The 20,012-nt window shown below is 44.3% G+C and overlaps 1 long non-coding RNA gene across 1 annotated transcript; it reads right to left on the minus strand.

Moving 5' to 3' along the window:
• Positions 1–17: 17 nt before the first annotated feature.
• Positions 18–6,892, minus strand: LOC107201569. The gene is made up of 3 exons (XR_001520255.1): positions 4,578–6,892; positions 3,866–3,928; positions 18–58 (listed from the first exon to the last, which is right to left on the minus strand). It is a non-coding gene; the product is annotated as an uncharacterized LOC107201569 (long non-coding RNA).
• Positions 6,893–20,012: the final 13,120 nt, after the last annotated feature.

The following is a 20,012-nucleotide window of genomic DNA, read 5'->3' on the forward strand; positions in this document are numbered from 1 at the left end:
CTTTTTCTGTTCTGTGGCACCTTCAGCCTGAGAATTTTCTTTTACTTTCTTCTCTTTCCTGTAAATGGGGAAAAAAAAAAAAAAAAAAAAAGGTTTTTAATCTTCTCACCTCTTTGAGGAGCTGTACCTTCAAGCGATGCCATCAGCCACAAGCACTCATCAGCCCCTGGTTTAGGCATGGCTGCTGGAGGTGTGCCTTTCCCCCAGGCCCCAAAGGCCTTCCTTTTGTGTGTGTTTTCTTTTGTTCTTCCTGAGTTTTGTTTTACCCAATTTTTCCAGGGCTACCCTCAAGTCCCTAGAGTTGAGACAAGGTCTGTCCTGTGTCCAGCATACAGCTGCGATGGATAAGTACATCAAAAACTCTGCCTCCTGTCGAGGGTATCAACAAATCTTTTACCTTTTGGGCAGAAATGGAGGTTAAACCTGGCTGTAGGCCCATATCTCTGGAAACTCAAGAGCTTTGTCTTCAAATCTTGCAGCACAGAGGCCAGCTGGATCATGCAGGGGGGCACAGGCCCTGTCCTCCCTTCCAAAAATGCTTTTCTACACAGCCACCCTGGCAGTATCCACACAGCCTTTGCTTACAGCTTCTCCCCATTTGCCTTGCATTGTCCCTGGCACCAATGAGCCATACTTTTTCATTTACTGACATCTATGGATTTGGTGTCTGTGGCACTGCAGGCTTCCCATGAGTACAGGCTGTGCTGGAAAACTGCAGCTCAGAGGGAGCTGAGTTATTCAGCTCAGAAACAAACCAAGCCCTTCATAAAAGGAGAATTCCCAGGCCACCTTTCACTCCTCAGCTATTTGTATTCTTTTCCTTAAGAGAAAGTCCAGTACTGCTCTTTGCCTGAGATCAAAAAGCTCCTCAATAGCTGGCTTCAGTTCCCCTGACGCTGGGCTCCAGCCACACAGCCACTCGCAGAAGGGACTGTGTAGGAAAGGGCTCTCAGCCCCGGGTTTTCCCCATCCCATCACCCTCTGCATTCCCAACAGCTCTGTCGAGGATGAGAAGTTTCAGGCTCCTCACCAGCCTTTGTAATTCTGTTCCCCAGCCCCTTCTTTTTGCATCCCCTCCCCTTCAGCTCAGCTAGGACAAGACTGCTGGCTGACAAAGAGACACCATGGAAAATGGGTACTTTGTGAAGCTGCAGACTTGCCTGGGCCCGATGCCCTCAGCCTTGTGCTCTTTCTTGAAGATTTCTTTCACAAGACATAGGTTCAACAAGGGGTGACCTTATGACAAACCATAAGGGCAATAGAGGTCATGCACATTCACATCAGGAAAAATAAGTTTTATAGAAAAGTGCTTTTATTTGCATGTTCAGGATGAGAACATTAGCCTCCATCAACACTATTCCTATGTCTGGTCCATTGATTTGAAAGTGAACATCCTCCCATTACTTTTTCATTTCTAGGAGCTGGACTGATAAAAAAGAAGCATGATAAAACCCATGGGTTGGTAATTTAGAAACACTGAGAATAAAACTATTTTAAGATGTCATTTTACTAAGTCAAACTGTAGGCCTTCCAACCTTGACAATGTCCCTTTGAGCATGATCAGCAGCATATTTATAGGCAATTACAGCACAGCTCAGAGCACTTTATAAAGCACAAGATCAAGGACTCAGGTGCTTAAGCATACAAGTAATACTATGTCATTCAATACACTGCTTAGCTATCTTACTATGCTGAAAAAAACCCCAGAATTATGGTTGAAAAATAATAACTGCCTCTCTTTTGACCAGATAACGTAATTGTGATCACAGATACTAGGGGCAAGCCAGTCAAACAATTTTTAATTGTAATCAATTAAAAGGTATTCTGGGTGGGTGTTTCAAGACGTATAAACCAAGTGTAGAGACACTAAGGCTAATTTGGCTTTACAGAAGTGGTGTGGTTTGTGCCTTACTCTGGGGTCTTCTGCTGCTTTCTAGCTGTCTGGTGATGGCAAGGTAAGGAGCATCAGTGAATGAATGTGTAGAAAGTTAGGTTTTAAGAGCTGGTTTTCTGAAACTACCTGTTTGAAACCTCTCCAGTTTATCTTAATAATTATGTTAGGTTGGCTGGCTATTGTTTAACATGAAGAAGAAAAAGAAAGTGATAACATTAGGGGGGGATAATGTATCTTTGGCTGCCTTTGTCATGCATGATCATGAGAACAAGCATAAAATATAGTATTTTTGATGATTCCTCTCCAAAGCTGTGCAAGGGAGCTCTGTAACAGGTGTCAGAGTTTAGGGAACTCTGGTACTTTGTGAATGCTGGCAGGTGCTGCAGGGCAGTCGCTGTGCAAGCTATTGATCCACTGAGCACTTGGAGCTGCCCACGTGCAGGTGAGCAGGGCAGGGGTGGCTGGGGCACTGCAGAGGGGCAGAGCCTGGCAGAGAGGACGGAGCAAGATGCTGCCAGCGCTGGTGGCAGGGAGTCGGAGCCAGGCTTCTCGCTGGTAGCTTTCCAGTGTTTCAAAGAGATGGAGCTGCCAAAAAAGTTTGAAAAGAGCCTCCCAGGAGTCAAACACAAAAGGGCTGTGGGAAGTTGTAAGTGGGAGGGAAGGTATGGGACCTTAGCTGGGAGGGTGTTTGTGCGTGGGGTGCAGGGAGGTGCAGCTGCAGCCAAGCAGGGCAAAAATAAAACATTAGAGCAGACACTATGTGCTTTCTTAATCCTGTCTGGAGACCCTCTGACTTCCAGAAGAGCATTCTCCAGTCTGAGGGGCTCTGCAGGCAGTGGGGCACATCACATTTTTCCACTCATCTGTAACATCCTGTGTTTTCTGCCTTAAATAAAAGCAGTGATGTTTGTGGGAACTCCATATAAAGCCTGTCTGCTTGCAACCTCTCAGAGCTGCTTTGTGCCTCCTGGAGACTGGGAGAGGAAGGTTTATGCCCTGGCAGGACAAGAAGTTCCCTGCACTGGCCCCATAATCCTTCCGGCATGTGAGGGGAGGGAAGGGGAGTGTGTGTGGTGGGGCATATCTTAGCTGTTCTTGTTCTTGCCTAGCAAATCCAGCCTGGGTATGTCTGTGGGGCTCCTTGCTGAGAGCTCTCCCCTCCTTGGACAGTGCCTGGTGGCTTCTGGTGAGGTGGGTGGAAGCCCGCTTGAGCAGAGACAGCAAACCACAGCCTCAGGGAGGAAAATGTATGTTTCTTGCAGAGTAGGGAGTCAGCTTTGTCCTTTATGTCCCATTTGTGATGCCACAAGTCAACAAATACTTTATTTTTTTTACTAATGTTACTCAGGAGTGATTTGAGCAGCCCTTATGAACTCGGTCTCACAACCCCCTGTGCTCTTGGTGTGGGCTGTGTGTGCAGCAGGACAGGGTCTGTGTGCTCAGAAGTGGGTGACTGCTCCCCTCTCTGGGCTTCCCTATTAGCAGCAGAAATACCTAATCTTGGCCACCCTGCTGAGGCACTTTCCAACCAGGAATGTGCCCTGAGTCCCCTTCCTCAAGGGGAAAGGAGAGGCTGCTCAGTTTTTTTTTTATTTTTTTTTTTTTTTGCCAACAGAGCCCCTCACATAGAGCAGAAGCCTTAAGCTACAGAAGAATGGGCACCTTCACGGAAGAGAAAGCTGAGGACACAAGCTGTTGCCAGGGGCAGTTTTGGGACCATGCCCTCTCTACTGCTGCTGTGGGTACCCATGCAAAGGAGCCCTCTGCATTTGCTATGATCTGGTGACCCTGTTTGCATGGGGTGAGAGGGGATGAAATGGGAACTAATCCTAGGGCTTTCCAAATACTGAAAGAAGTTAAATCCAAGCCTCCTTACTCTGCCTTGGTCAAGGTGGATTAATGCATTGAGGTAATAGGAAGAAAGGGAGCACCTAAACAGAGCACCATAGTGTCAGATCTTGTATGACATACCTTTAGTTTATCAAATGGTCTCAGCAGTCCAAACTTCCTCTGTTCATCTGCATAAGCATAATGCTTTAGGAAAAAAAAAATAATAAAATCAGAGGTTAAGGTTGTTGGAGGGCAGAATGGGATCAGCTATATACCAGTCTGCTGTTGTAGCTTGCTCTGCAGCAGTGGGAACATGCTGCTTGTGTTATGCTCTGCCTCTGTAGAGCTGTGATGCACAACTCGGCAGAAATTAATTTAGCCTGCCATACTTCATGTGACTGCAAATAAGTGCATGGATGCTTTTGGTAGCATACCCTCTCTGCAATGAGTGCTGCAGCCACTGCAGCTCTGTAGCTGCCACAGAGTCGTTCTGATCTTGCATGAAATCACATTGCTCTCTGATATGGGAATAGTGATCGAAGAAACCCTGTGTACAAACTCCTCAAAACACAAAAGATTAAAAGAAATCTCAAGGAGGTCTCCACATCACAAGTACAGCCTGTCAACAACATGTGTAGCAGCGTTGGATGATGAAGCCCACTGGGTATAGGCAGGAAAAATTAATGTCTGACATAAAGCACCTACCTCGTGTTGCACATTATTGCGTTAATCAGGGGCCTGGCTTTAAATGTGTGGTCCATCCAGTTTTGTATCAAATTTCAATTTCTGTTTTCTGGGTGTAATTCCTAAGCCCTTCCCTAAGGAGCAATTACCGAAAAGCAGCTTGGCTTACCCAATTCTCGCCCTAGAAGCAAGGAATGATATCCCCGCATCTGGCCATCTCCATCTCATGCATTAGTCTCATTACTTCATTTTCATGTGTTTTTGCTTCCCGCTTCTCCTGGGTCCCTGTGGTGCTGTGCCGAGCTGGAAGAGATGCTGAGGGATCTGTGTGGGTAGGGGGGAAGCTGATGAGAAGAGACCAGGAGTGAGAAGCTATTCCGGCAAAGGCTTTTCCTTGACGGTTTATGTTTTGGAAAATGTGAGTTTTGGGGAACTTGCGTCTCTTTCTCCCAGCACATTGCAGCATTATGAAGGAAGGGAATGGAGGAGGCCTTATTGCAGAGATGTTTTGCCTCAGCTACTGCCCAGACAGCAGCTCTGGGGTGGGAAACATTAGCTCTGCTGCAGGTGGGTGACAGGAACGAGAGCAAATGGTGGGAAGCTCTTGGCTTCCCACAATTTGCTGTCATTGTGAGCACTTAGAGGCTGCATATGTTGACCTTTTGGGGCCCCTGACGCTGCATATCACCATCCCCTGCCTCTCTGGGCCACCATTTGCTCCCCTGCTACAACCTGCGTTCCTCCTGTGACTGAGAGTTCTCTGGGTTTTCTTTGGCAGAGCCTTCCTAGGCTCTGCTCCTGAGGAATGCCACACTGCTCTGACAAGAGGCAGCCTGGGACTTCTCCCCTCACTTTCCATGAGACTTCCAAGGCCTACTTGGGTCTGCTGATGTTGTTGGGAGGGAAGCACACGTTCAACAGCCGTCTTCTCCTCCCAGCACTGCCCTCTCTGCCCCAGTGTGCTCATGGCAACATCCTGCCTTGATTGATGGGATGTTGTCGCCATCAAAGCTAGGGGGTATCACCAGGCATCATGGAGCTGAGCTTTGCTCCTCCTAGCCAGTGGCACAACCTGCTGAGCCTCTTTTCCCTTTTCCTGCATGGGCTGTTGGTGGTGTTTTCCCAGGCTGGAGCAAACCTCTTCTCCAGCACTTGCTGAGCAAGAGGCTCTGAGGTGGGTGGTCTGCAATTCCCCACCTCTTTGGAAAGCAGCTAAATTCTTCCAGGGGTAAGGAGTGGAGGGTGGGGGAAGAATAGAATCTATCAGAAATAGTACTTTAAACCACTACTGTAAACCCAAAGATAAGCCCCAGGTCTCTTTCAAAATGCTCTTAGTACAGGGAGAGGAAATACCTGGAAGCCCTTGTTCAGCCCCACATTTTACAGTGTGAATTATTCCTCAGCTATTAACTGGAAGAACTTCATGCCTGACACTCTTTTTTTACTAACACTGAATCATCTGTCTCTTACAAAGGAAGAAATTGCTACTGCACTGCCTCAAGAATCAAAGTAAAGGGAACATCTGCTCTAAACTTCTTGCATCTGATTATTGCTTGCAATGCATTATTACTTACAGTAGTAATGTGACTAAATTAAAGCTTTCTTCTCTTGTGTGTGCTTTTATGCATTGCTTTGCTATAAAATGTGTGGCTTGCTTCAAATCGACCTACAGCTAAAACTATGTCCACACAGAGCTGAGCCCACGTGTACTTAGATGCAATTAAGGGCACAATTGGAGCATTCTGAAAGATTGCCTTTAAAAGGCCTTTTGTTCACTCCCCCAGAGGGGCTGGGTGTTATAAGCACGTTAAAATGCAACTTTAAGGAGGGGGGGAAAACCCCTCTGTGAAGAGCTCTGTAGAGGCACAGCTATGTTTTCTGTAGCTTGGCAGCTGTCTGTATTCAAAGGCTGGGGAATGACTCGCGTTATGAGGGTGATGATAGTTTTGATAGGAATCCCCCGCATCACAAGAATGTTCCTAATGAAGGAGGAAAAGCCCACCAGAAACATTCCAGGGCTGTGAACCTGCAGGCAGCCAAAGCCAGCATCCGAGCTACTCTGCACAGACAACAGCAGCAAGTCCAGCTGCTTCTGCAGAAGGATGAGTTAGTGGTTATTTTTCTTTTCCTGCCTTTCTGAAGTGCATCCAGTCTTACCAATGAGCTTAATTGATTGAAAAAAGATATCTGGAAAATAAAGCTCTTGAACTTGCATGCCTAGAAACCTACCAGCGTCACGTGCACAGCAAAGGCCACGTATCTCACAAAATACCACAACATTTCACAAAGGAGGTTTAAGAGCTCCAGCTGAATAAAGCTTTCTCTGTGAAATATTGTTATGCATCTACAAAGCAGTTAAACCCTCCTCGGGAAAAAAAAAAGTGTACCTCTCTCACAGCGTAGTGGCAGCAGTGTAACTACCACTGAGGCCTCATTAATAAGGTTTTTCTTCTTTATCAGTAGAAGGGAAAAAAATAAATTCTCATCACAGAAAAGAAATTTAAGATAGCAAATTCTGACAGTTTGCTTTTAAATTCTACATACATGTGTCCATATATATGTGTATATATATATAAAAATCTACATAACAGCGCTGTGGCCTTAAGGGATGAATCCTCTTACTTAATTTCAGTAATGAAAATAAGAGGGCCTAAATTAACTTGATAAGACTGTTTTCTATTGATAATTTTGCTACTGACAGTGCAGAATTGATTTTTGTGGTCTGTGTTATAGCAGCTTTTAATTATAAGACAGCCTTGGTACCACATGAAGTAGGAAAAATGGGAAGTTGCAAACTCTACAGTGTTTTTTCATACATATTATCATGGTGTGTTTTTCTTTTCAAAGAAAAAAAATAATATTCCTCTGTTTTCAGTGCGGTTTTTTTAAACCTTTTACTCCTTGAGCATTTTTTGTCTCCTTGAGAAGATGGTTGCATTGCCTTTGTTCAACAGCTTCCCTTCAAACCCATGAATGTTTTCAGCTTTTTATTACTGTTATGTAGGATTGCATTGTATTTTCATGTCTCCCATATTGCTATAATTATGTTTGGGGAATGGAGATGGATGGTCTGCTGAGTGTATGGTTTCTCCACGGCCCTCACTCAGGGCTGTTTTCTATAATTTCTAATCAATAGAAGGCAGTTGTACAAAGAGAGTTTTTAATTTCCAATTTCTGTTTCAAGTTTCTCATGAAAACTTAGTTTTTTAATTTTTTTATTTTTTTTTTTTAATATACAAAGCAATTTCATTTGCTTTGCCTGAGACATTTTGTTGCAATTATTTCCCACTCCCTCCTGTGAAACCATGGCACTGACCCTCCTGGGCAGTGTGGTCCATGCAGACACATGTACCTGCCATCCTGAAGGCTTGGGGAAGCTACTCTTCCCTCATAAACATGCCAAAATAAACCTTGAAGGGCAGGTGCTGCCCCTGAGGTGCAGAAATGTCTGAAAACTTGGTTTTGTAGTAGGGTGAAACAAGCTGTGTGCTGGTCCCAACTTGGAGCTCGGCTTATGAACCAAGGATGGGAGATGACCTCAAAGCTGTGGCCTCCAAGGAGGTCAGTGAAAGGACCTTTCCCAGAGCCATAGGGTGTGTTTAGGGCCACCTTACCCAGCTGTGTGTGGCCCTGGTGCTGGTCAGGCACCTGTCAAGCCCAGCCCTGCAGCACCCACCAGCCTGCTCCTGGCAAAAGCAGATGCTTGCTGTGCCCAGTGTGCACCGAGCTGCCAAAGTCTGCACATCTGCTTCCTTCCTGCCACAACAGATGGTTCCTACAGCCAGGAAAAGCAGCTGGTAATTGGCATCAGCCAGGCCTGGTGGTTGGGAGGAGGAGGATGAAGCAGCAGCAGGGCAAGGGGTTGAACACAGTGATATTTTTTTACAAGGGAGATGCCTGTGCTGCTTCTTTGCACTAGCTTTGCTCCAGGCAAGAACAGGAATGATGTATGTGCTGCAAATATAGGGAGACCAGGAAAGAGCTGTGGCTGCTCACTTCTAATGCTCAGCAAAGGGCCACTCTCTCTGTTATTCCTCAGTGGATGTGGTGGAGCGTTATGGTGGGCAGGGCAGGCCACCACGAGCCCCCTTCGTAGGGGTTGGTGGCTCCCCAGGGTCAGCCAGCCGAAACCCAAAGTGCTGCCGTGCAGTCGAAAGTGCTGCTATTTCTGCTTTTAGCTGAGCAAACTGCAGTCACACAGAAAATGTGTGCTGGAGCAGAGGGTGAAACCCAGTCACTTGCTCTAACAACTGCTGATGCCCTGCTGGTGCCAGACCTCCTCCTTGCCTCGGTCTCAATGAGAGTGAAATGGGGAAGCAGGGCCGTGTGACTGCTCTGGTTTCAGTTCAGCACGGACAGAACTGGCTGTAGCTGCACAGAGCCACAATTGCTGCTAAATATTGCCCATTTTAGCCTTCAGATCTGCCTTAATAAAATCAAAGGGACTATTCACAGGAAAAAAGAAGAGCAAGGAGCTGGCAGGAGCTTACTTTAAACTCATGTTGTTGCTGTATGGTGGGTTGCATGGGGGTTTTCTCCGGCACGTATTTTTCTTCTCCCCCAAGCCGTGCTTTAGAAGGACCATATTTGCATGTAACCATATTTCCTATAGCTGTGGGGTCTTTTCAATTGTATTCTCTGTGTCGCTTTGGTTCATGCAATTTTAATCTGTTGTACTCATTAGTTCTTAACCTGCAATTTTCTGTTTAAATTGCATTCTACAGAAAATGTCAGGAATCTGGGGAGCTCTGTCTCTTACATGTTGTTGTGATTTGATAAAAAAGTAGTGTCCACATTTCTTTAAACACTGGCTAAGGTTAAAATCTGTGATTCTTATCTATTTGTTTAAGAACTCACACAAAACTGCTGCTATCAGACAATAATAAGAATCATGAAATTTCTATGAAAGGAATTTCTTTTTTATTGTGAACTTTACACCTCTTCACTTATTTCAGTAAATGCCCAATAAAAGTGCAATAAATCCAATACTGTAAATGCCCATATAGAGGGTTTGTACTTCAGGCTTTGCAGCTGCCTGGCTTTCCTGCTGCATGCAGTACCCAGCCTCCTGTCATGCCATGGGCTGCCTTTTGGGACCTTCCCAACACAGGCTTGGAAAAACCCACCTTGCCTGCAGCACGTGCTGCCCACCTGATGCCATGCTTGAGAGAGGGAGGAAAATACCCGAACCACAAAAACCAGTGGTGGCTGATGCCCAAAGCCATATGGGGTCTGCACCCCTGGGAAGGGAGAGAGGAGGAAGGGGGTGAGGGCTGTGCTGCCTTTCCTACAGGAAGTGGCCAAGAGCTTTGGTGGGTGGTACTCTGGTACCACAGGTAAATGTAGAATCTGTGAAAGAAATTAAATTGGAAGGGAAACAAGACCAAGCTCTGTGTCAACAGCTGCTTGTACTGAAATAGGTATTAGCCTTTAAGCTTGAATTTAACAGGGAAAAATTGAACTGGTTTTTTTTATGCCTTGTTCATTTTCCCCTATAAAACCCAATACAAATAGTAAAAATGGGAAGGAAAAAAAACCTCCAAACAAGACAACAGGTAAATAAAGGTTGAACCAAGCTGAAAATAACTCTCCTGTAAGACTGACTGCAACCCTGCATCTGTGATAACCCCATTAGTGAGGGGAAAGATGTAATTGTGCAGGCAGGGAAATGGTAGGAGCCACCACATCAGCCTCTGTTTCTGCAAGAGCAAATTTGTGTCAGTACTTTCCAACTGGCCCAACTGCTTGTGCCAAAATTTCCTGGGTACAGAGACAGTTTTCCCTCCAGTCCCAGCTGGAAGAGTAGACTCTCCTGAACAAGATTAATAGGTCAACCCCCAAATTTGAAATTTCATACTGGCACCCAAATGTGACTGCTTGCAGGCTTTGCTCTCTGAGCTGAGAGTGTGATGCAGAGTGGGATGCAATGGAGCAATGTCCTGTTTGGAGGTGGACATCCTGTGGCAAGCAAATGAGAGCTCAGCACACAGTGCCATAATATTTGCCTTTATAGCCAGAGACTGAGTCCCAGGCTGTTTTCTGAGATTTGTGTCCCTGGCTTCTCTTCCAGAAAAATGAAACCTACCCCTTAAGGTCAAAAGGGAGAGTCCTCTTCTCTTTCCCATCTTCTCTTGTGTTCTCCACTGCCTCACTCACCCTGATTTATAGCTGTGTAGTGGAGATCAAAATCAGCCTTCCTGGCTGGTAACATTATTTTTTAATTTTTTTTTTTTTTTTAGCTCAGTCCTATATTTGTTTGAATTTTGTTCATATTCTCCTTGAGCCCAACAATGACCTACTGCTGCTGGCTGAGTCAATAATTACACCAGCATTTTGGATACCAGAGAATCAGTAGTATGTGCTGCTGAAAAGGTGGCTGGTACATAGACCCCATATATTGGGCTTTGTCCCTCCACCTAATGGCCTGTTTGGACTCCAGGTGGAAAGTTCTCCTGTGGACAATTTCATGGTGCCAAAAAGAGAAATATACAGCTGTTGTTTCAAGGGATGGATCCAAGCTGACCTGCAGCTGGGCAAAAATGTCTCAACAAATTATGCCTCAATGAATGGTCTCCCTGCCAGGCCACTGAGAGGCAGCAGCAATAAACTGCTCTCCCAGCAAGTGTTTCCTTAGATCTGGCCACCTGTCCCAGCCTGTCTCTTCCTCTTCTCTCTGTGATTTTTAGCTCAGCACAGCAGCACATGCCCAGTAATCCCTCTGGGCAGGGACAGAGCCCTCTACAAGCAGGAGCAATTGAGCTGAGGTTCTCAGAAATTAAGGTTTGCAGGCAACATGAGCATAGGAAGAAGTGCTCAACATCAAAGGGCTGATGGAGTGAGAGGAGGAAGGTGAAAAAAAACTAATGAGAAAAGGAGAAAATGTTTTAGAGGACCTGTAGTGTATGGGAGGCAAGAGGCAGCAGAGGAAGAAGGTCAAGGCAGGGAAGACTGGTGGTGGGGAAAAAGAAGTAAAATAAGGAGTAAGATGCAAATTAACTAAAGAACAGAAAAAAATACATATCCCTGTAGTAGGTGGACATGAGTGACCGAGGAGGAGGAAAAATTTGTGTGCTTTCATTGCTCTAATGGGAGGGTGAGGCTGCTAGATCTGCTCAAACCATACTTGGGAGCTGCCCACATGCTTCTCCAGGAGGCACTGATCCTGAGTATGTGCTGTGGGACACCACAATGCTGAAAAGACACTAAGTGCTTCCAACTGTGATACAAGACAAATAGATACTTATTCCTGTGTAGTAAAGAGAATACTGCTTAAATATTTAATTGTGTTTCAGTTTACAGTAGTTTACTGGTGTTGAAGCATCCAAAACATGCTCACAAAATATCAGCATTTTAAAGCTATAAATTATTCTGGTTGATTTTCTTTTTCCCCCTCTAGACAAAAGCAATCATTTGACAACAGGCTCCCTCAAACAATGCAGCCTGTGATAGTCTCATTACAAACTAACATCTTCTCTCACAACATATTCTCTCACATGTTGAACCAAACTACTGAGAACGTAGTAATTGATCATTCATAGATGCAGACTGGTAGCTAATAGCATCCTCACTTAACTTCTAAACACTGAGCACATTTAAAATAAATTCAGGATGTATGCATGTGGAAAACTCAATTGCAGCCGCATCGGAGATGAACCAAAAATGGAAGCATTCAGAAGCACTAGTGAAAAATCCAAATAATGACCCATAGTAGATGCCAGCCTGAGAGGATAACACATGCCCAGTAGTTACCTTAAAGGGACTCTGTCTGTAAATACATGTAATTCTGTCCAAGTAGATGTACCATGCAGCTGGGTGCTGAAGCCAGTGTGGCCTCATGATCTGTGTGATGTTTCCTTTTCTAGACACATCTGGACTTCAGTCTCCACTGCGTTACTGGTAAAGCCAATGCAGCTACTGGATAGGATGAGTATGGAAAGACAGATGAAGGTGGATGTGACACTGTTTATCTCCTGAGGCTGTCGAGGCTTCCAGGGCCCACTTCAACAGAGGAATATTTTAAAAGTCCATGTTTTAAAAGTATTTAAATAATGAACAGGTAAAAAAGTCTATTTACACTTTGTGGATACCTTAGGGCATGCTGGATGCTTCAAGTCACTGACATTTTGGAAACTAGCCCTTTGAATTTGTAATGCTTGACCTGTGATTGCTGCTTTGCGTGGGACAGCAGCATGTACACGGTGCTGGTGTGTTACATGTTCACAGCCCCAGGTGGCCAGGCAAAACAGGAGAGCTATTACAAGCACTGCAGTGCATGGAAATGGCAATTTTATGGATAATACTATGTGGTGATTTATTAAAAGCTGTGATTCTCCAGCAGCTTTTATTGTATCGTCGTAAACCAGCACTCTTGCACAGTGCATTAAGCTGGGTAATTCTGTTGGTTCTTCACCAGGACTGACAAAACTATATGTAAGATTGCATAGGGTGGGCTGGCGAGCTGAAAGTGCCATCACTCTAAATGGATCACCAGGAGAGGAGAGAAAGCCACGTGGTCAGCACAGTGTGGGTGTTTTTCAGGGCAAGGACACCCACGGAACGGAAGGGTAAATCCCACTGTTTGCTCCATCAGTCAGTGCCGGTGACTTGCAGGCCTGGAGTGACTCTCCTTCAGCACCAGTGAAAATGGTGGCAGAACTTCCCTCTTGGGCTTTGCGGCAGGTAATTGGGGCTCATTGGCTCCTGCCCCTGCTACCTTGCTGCAGGGCATTTGGGTTGTAACTTGACCTCTTTATGCTCTGATTTTCCCTTCAATAGCAAGTGAATATTAGATGTTTTGTTGAGGTGCTGTGATGCTCTGTTAAATGAAGGAACATACATTAGACCCGGTGGGAATGGGGTGTGCAGCATTATTAGGATGTATACAACTCTGTGTTTTCAGAAACGTTTATATTCCACCTCTTAAATATCTTTTTCAAATGGAACTTGCAAAAAAGCAGGGCGAGCACTGCTAACACAGCTTTGCCACACACTGTCAAGTGCTTATAAACTCTATTTATAGCTACAGTTAAAGATTCAGACATGCAAGCACTCCATTAAAAGACCACATTAATGAGCCCTTAGAGAAAATATCTCACAAAGCCTTTTGAGCTTGTAACTGCTCAGTTGTTCAGGGCTTCTTGCTTGTTAACATTCATAAAATATAAATACCATATACTAAACACCAGCACTTTGTGGATCACAATGACTTATCTCCCCAGCAGCACGGCAAGGTGCGAAGGGAGAGGCAGGGGTGGCCGAGCTCGGCCGCGGGCTGCCGGGCTGCACATGCCGCTCGCCCTTCCACCGCCTTATCTGGGGTCTGTCCTCGCTCTGCAAAGCTGCCTGGCAGATTGACTCGCAGGTCAGCATCTGTGAGTATAATTTCAGAGGGAACAATCAAACCTATTAGCTGAGAGTGGCAGAGCTCCAGAGCGTAGCAAGTATTTGGAGCAAAATCTAATAGATAAAAATCACCGGAGATTTTTTTCCTTTTTCCTTCGACATAAGCTAGCTGATGAGAAGTGTCGTTTGAAAGAGAAAAAAGTAGCTGTATTTGATTTGTCATTATTTCCCCATTGTCCCTTCCTGCCTGTGATTACACAGTTCCCATTTTCTCTTCTTCACATCTCACAGAATTCCGTATTTTAGGTTTTGACAGATGCTCTTGCTTAAATGTTTTTGATATATGTTTTATCCGAAATTGTTTTATCAAGTCTGCATTGTGTAAACAAAAATCGCTGGAGCCCATTTAAGAATAATTGTCTGTAACCTTTAATATTGCATTTCCATCCATCCACAAGTGACAAAGCACTTGAGCAATAGAGAAGGCCATTTCTGTGTTTATATCTGGCTCTCAGCAAGCTGCAGAAGCTGAGGTAAGGCAAGATCGAGTAACTTCTTGGATGCTATTTTCTGGCACATGTTAGCAACCAATCTATGTCCTTGTCTTTGTGCTTTTGGTTCTGTAGCCGTTCAAACAGAAGGTGCTCTCCTGGAAGGAATAATTCTGTTCACAAAATGAAAAATAAGGACAGCAGGCTTTAAAAAGCTTCAGGGCAGTTCTTACTGCTCAAATGTGCCATTGATTTCAATAGTGCACTAGCAGGCTTGTTAACCAGGATCTTAAGTGCTTAGCTTTATTTTATAGTAGCGAGTACCTGATTGTTCAAAATATTTGCATCTTATTGTAACAGCAAACTGGCTCGTGCCATAAACTGCCCAATGTGGAGACTGCTGTGCCATTACTGAGTGCCTAATAAAACAGGGTCATTTGTAATCAATTGGTGATGTAGGAAGGCAGGGCTGTGACACTTCCTGCTGCTCTCCTCATTAATTTCCCTTTATGTGCCTCAGTCTGTCTGTTGACAGAGCATTGCTGTCTGTCCCGTGTCCTGTGCACAGGCTCCTGCTGAGTTCCTCCCCTTGAGCTGTTGTATTAATACTACTACTACTTCTACTACTTGTTGGTGTTGTTGCATTGCTTGATTACTTGTTGCTGTGGTATTTCAGTTTCTTCAGGGCTGTGCTCCTCTGGGATGCTTCTTCAAAGGGGAGTTTCTCTTATCTCAGTTCTGTTTCAGGAAGGATACTCTAAAAGGTTCATTAGCTTCTTGTTTCTCGTGTTTATTAATACAACCTACTATAGCATGGCTCAAGTTGGCTTTAATAGCACAAAATGGCCCTAAACTATGCAGTCTCTTTATACTTATTTTCACCCAATTAACGATAGACACAATATTATTTTTCTTAGTGACCTAATGACTCATCACTTGTGTGTTGCACTGACGTATTTTCTATCCAATCACTTACTATTACCCAAAACTTCTAAAAGAAGATAAAGAAGAAAGAAGAAGGAAAAGAGACAAGACCTTAAATCTTCTATCTTGTCTTTTGCTTTCCAAACTAGTTTAAACTCTAAACTTTAACTTTTTCACCCAGTGACTTAAGAAAACTCTCTAATCTACACACTCGCACTTCCAGTTTTTCTATTTAACAATTGTTTTCATGACATTATATGAAATTCAGTGTTTTCTTGGTTGTCAGAGCCTGGTGTCAGAGACAAGGGCACACACTCTGTGTCTCAGATTCTGACATGAGCCCCACTGCATTTCTGTCCATCTGTGCATGAGACTCACACTGGCTGTGCCAATAACCTGGGAGACGGCAAGAAAGATTCTGTAGCCCAAGGGGTGAATTGCTGTACTGGGAGATCTGGGCAGACCAACCAAGTCAGTACGACAGCAGCCACTCAGGTGGACATTTTCATGTCAGGCAAAACTTTTCTTTGACTCCACTGACCATGCTGACTGACCTGCACTAACTAAAAGGGGAGCATGATCAGATCCCCGGTTCCCATGGTCCTGCTCAAACATGTGACAAATCCTTGTGGTACGCAACAACTTTATCGGCAAGGTTCAAAATTCAGTCCAGAGCACCTGTCTCACGTGCTGTCCCATGTGTTGTTAGATATATCCTTCAGGGAGCTGTGGATAAGAAAGCCACTGGGAACAGGCTGTGCCCTGACTTCAGGGTTTTGGTCAGCGAGCATAGCCTGCAGCCCTGACCCTTATCACCTGCAGGCATAGCCAGGGTAGGCTTCTCCTTCCAGCTGTTTTGGCAGAGATAACATGCAGGGAGAAAGCAGGAGATCAAAGGCCGGGGAAAGGGTGGAGGGTTGTGGGGGACACTGGTTTTGTAACCCACCATCATTTTGTATCTGGCTGTGCAGAAGTGGTCCTGTGGGGTTTCAGCAGGGGAAGTATGAGGGTCTGCAGTTCTTATGGACTTCCAGGAGCAGCTGGCAATGGAGCTGGGGCCTGAGAACTTGGGCTTACAACACTGACTACCTCTCGCCTCCTCTGAGGACTGAGTGTTCAAGAGGTTCATCTCTTCATTTTTTTCACTGTGCAGGAAGCAAATTCCCACCACTGAGAAATTAAATACTTGAAACCACTACAAAGCAGATGGGTCATATCCGTGTTATCCATGCTCTCAGTGGGAAAACAAAGCAAGCTGAATAACCCTTGCTATCAGAGTCCAGAGGCTGCCTTGCGGGAAGTGATGTTGGCTGCAGGCTGGACTGGGCTTTAGATGTGTTAAGTACATATATGTTAAGCTTCTGTGTGAAAGCAAAAGGGAAAATGAGAAGAATTATGTGGGCAGGTGGAATGAACAAATCGGTGTTGGTGGAGGCAGGACTTGTGTGTGGGACAAAGGGGCTGGAAAATGTTAAAAATTTTCCTCTCAGCGGAAAGCAGCTGGGCTTCTGAGAACAGAAAAAAGTAATAACTTAAAGAATTAAGAAAATGTTTTTATTTTTAACTGAATTAGAGTAAAGCACTTAAGTTCATTCACAAATACAAATCTTAATTTCTGTACCCTCGTTTCCTTCTCCATAAAATATAAGTAATAGCACTTTTGTTACTCACAGGGTGGTGTGAAATCAAGTTCATTCATTTCTGAGGAGCATTTGTGCTATATGGGAAGTGTAGCAAAGACTATGAATATACAGCTAAAGCTGTGGGCTGGCATTGAGGCACTTGGCATCTCCCCAGACATGCCATGTATCATGCAAAAGAGCCAAAAGAAGAGGGTATGAAAAAAAAAACACAGGACAAACTTAATGAGTTCTGAAATCAGGAACATGTGACTCCCCAAAATTAGAAGTGCAAAAGCTTTGAACTCTTGGAAAACACTGAGAGTTCTCCACACTTCTCAGAACACTGAGAGGGGCATATGTTTCCTAAAAAAAAACCAGCAAAGGCAATGAAGAGGTAGGATGAAGTGGGGAAATACTCAAAGATACAGTCCATGGAAATCAAGAAATCTATATGCCATTGAGAAATAGTTCTACTTGGAGTAGGGATGACCACTGTAATTGACTGGGGGAAACGGAATGGGCAATAAAGAGAAAAGAATATGAGACTTATAAATCAGCAGGGTCAGTGTTGCAGGAACAGGTAAAAAAGCTGATTGTGAAAGAATGCAAGAAAATGATCCAAAAAGCTGAGACAGGAAAATAAGAAGGGAAAAGATGTGAACATGATAAAAGTTTTTATAAATCTGGTGTGTAAGAAGCTGCAGGTCAGCTGAGGATACAGCCATCATCTTCCTGAGCAACAGGGTGGCTACCTTGACTAAAAGGGGGATATTGCCTGGAAAGTGAATTACTACTTGTACCTAGGTCTTCACCAGGGAGAGATGTGAAGTCTGTCACAGTTTCTAGACATTTTCCAATGAGAGAAAAAAAAAAAAATCATTAACTCTAAAGGCTACCAGGGAATCAAACCATTGACTAAACCCGCCTAGATAAAGAACTATTGAAAAAGTGGGCTGCTTACACCACAGATTTATCCTAAAAAAATAAATGTTAAAGGAATTAAATCATCCAGAAGACATAAGCTGGCTATGGGAGGGGTATCAGAGGAGTTAAGAGGAGACATTGCTGCACCCCAGACTTTTAAAAGGAAATAATAGAGGAAGAAGTGACTGTCAGCTCCAGAAAGTACTTAAGACAGCTGATTATCATTACTAGACAGATAAAACTGGACACGAATTCTTTACTTCATTAAATAAAAGAAGAAAAACAGGGTAAAGAGGAATAAAAGATTTATTTTAGCATCCCCAGATTTCAAGAGTACAAGGATTCAGTGCTCTTTGGGACACTATGAGTAAAATGGGAGATATGGGATGGAGTTTCTTTATGCTGGGCTTGATTGCCTAATCCAGGTGATAAATATGGAGCAATTATTTAGGGTAGGGGTGGATAACTGAGTGACATGCTTATATATTGCACTCTGTTAGCACTGTACATCTGTCACTAGGGAGAAAGAGCACAAGGAAACAAAGACATCAAAGAAGCATCAGTGAGAGAAAAGAGGAAGGCTTTTGGAAGCAGAGAATGTTTGCACTGGTATATGGAATTTAACCTGAAAAAAATGTCAGGCTGGGAAAAGGAAACTCAAGGTAAAGGTGCCTTAAGGAGATAGCTGGGGCAAGTCAGCATAGGAAAAATGTCTGAGGATAGCAGCCAAGTTTCTGTTTGTGTTCCTTTTTAAGGTTCAGGGAATGAAAGAACTAGCTGTGAATGTTGCAACATCTAATTTTTATTGCTTTGATGGAGTTCATAACCTTAATGCTTGCATTTGCAGTGCATGAGGAGACAGAGCTACCCAGCAATGGGACCCAAAGCTTGTTTCATACTAAGCTGGTGATTGCCCTACAAGAAGTGCTGCAGATCCCCAGTGACACAGGGTGGTTCAGTGGCTCTTTCCATGCAGTGTTTGCTGTGGAACAGGAGCACAGCTGGAGCTGGGCTGCAGGCACACCTTTCAGCTGACTTGTTGCAACCTCCTGTCAAGAAGGTGATCAGAGCATGCGGCTGGGATGTGAGGACACTGAGTTCAAAGCTTGCCCTCCCTTCCTGGAGGTGTCTCAGCCCATAGGTCTCCTCTGTGACACCTTCTTGAATTAGGTCTTTTGGATTCCTCCTAAGGAAAGCTTTTCTAATTTTTGTGTTGCAATTGGTCCACAGAGAGAACAAGAGCTGGGCCCAGCAAGTCTGTCCTACATGGCCCAGGTTCCCTCCTGCTGATGTTCATATTTCAGCATGACGTGGAAAGTGTGTAAGATTGAACATGTTAATATTGAAGTTTTGGGTTCCAGCATTCATCTGCAGAAGGAGAGGGGCAGAAGGGCAGTAAGTAATGGAAAATGGGCAGCCTTCAGGGCATGTAGATCTCTAGAAGAAATTTTGAAGGGAATAATATTCAGATACATGGAGGTAGGAGAAATTGGAAGAAAATGCTAGATTTCAGCTTACCACAGTAGATTAAGCCAGATTGACTGATATCTTTCTTTGATTAAATTGAATTTTAGTCCTAGATAAAGGAAATGCTTAGTTCTCCTGCTTAGGAAATGTAGATGTCTGGTGAAACTGGATGACCTGAGAATGAAAAAGGGAACTCTGAGACAGAAAATTATTTGGCTGATGGGGAAATGACAGTGGGTAAGTTTCAGAGGGGAGTAATGGAGTGCAGTTAACAGAGGAGTTTCTGAAGAATCATCTTCAGGACCTTGGTACAAAAAGGAGGCAATGACATTTTCTGCACCCCCTTTATGAACAGAGAGGAAAGGCTGATACCCCTGAGCTGATCACAGAATGCTGCTGTGTTGATGGAGGCAATCCCAGTTAGACACTGCAGAGAGATGCTTATAGTGAGCTGCTGGGAATAGCTTGTTACTGTAAATGATATGTAGACCAGGGTACAAGGGAGACCATCAGCTGCCAACTGCATTCTCATGCCTGTTTTCATAAATCTAGCCCCCAAAACATTGGCAAAATCCATACTACCTCCCAACTGTGACAAAGCAAATAAGGGATCCTAACTTCTAACCTAACTGCTGTTGGCTTTTACCTATCTTCAAAGCAATTTTTTTTGTATTTCAGTGTGTAGGTAGTAAGAAATGAAGGAATACCAGAGCTGCTTTTCTGCAAAGCCTCTTTGAGCATTAAACTCTTCCACGCTGTCTAAACCTTCACAGTAACAACCTTATACTTTCATCAGAAGATGTGGGCTGCTCTTGTAGGAGATCTTTACCCCTA

This window comes from Parus major, chromosome 3 (genome assembly GCF_001522545.3).
Source record: "Parus major isolate Abel chromosome 3, Parus_major1.1, whole genome shotgun sequence".
NCBI classification, from domain to species: Eukaryota; Metazoa; Chordata; class Aves; order Passeriformes; family Paridae; genus Parus; species Parus major.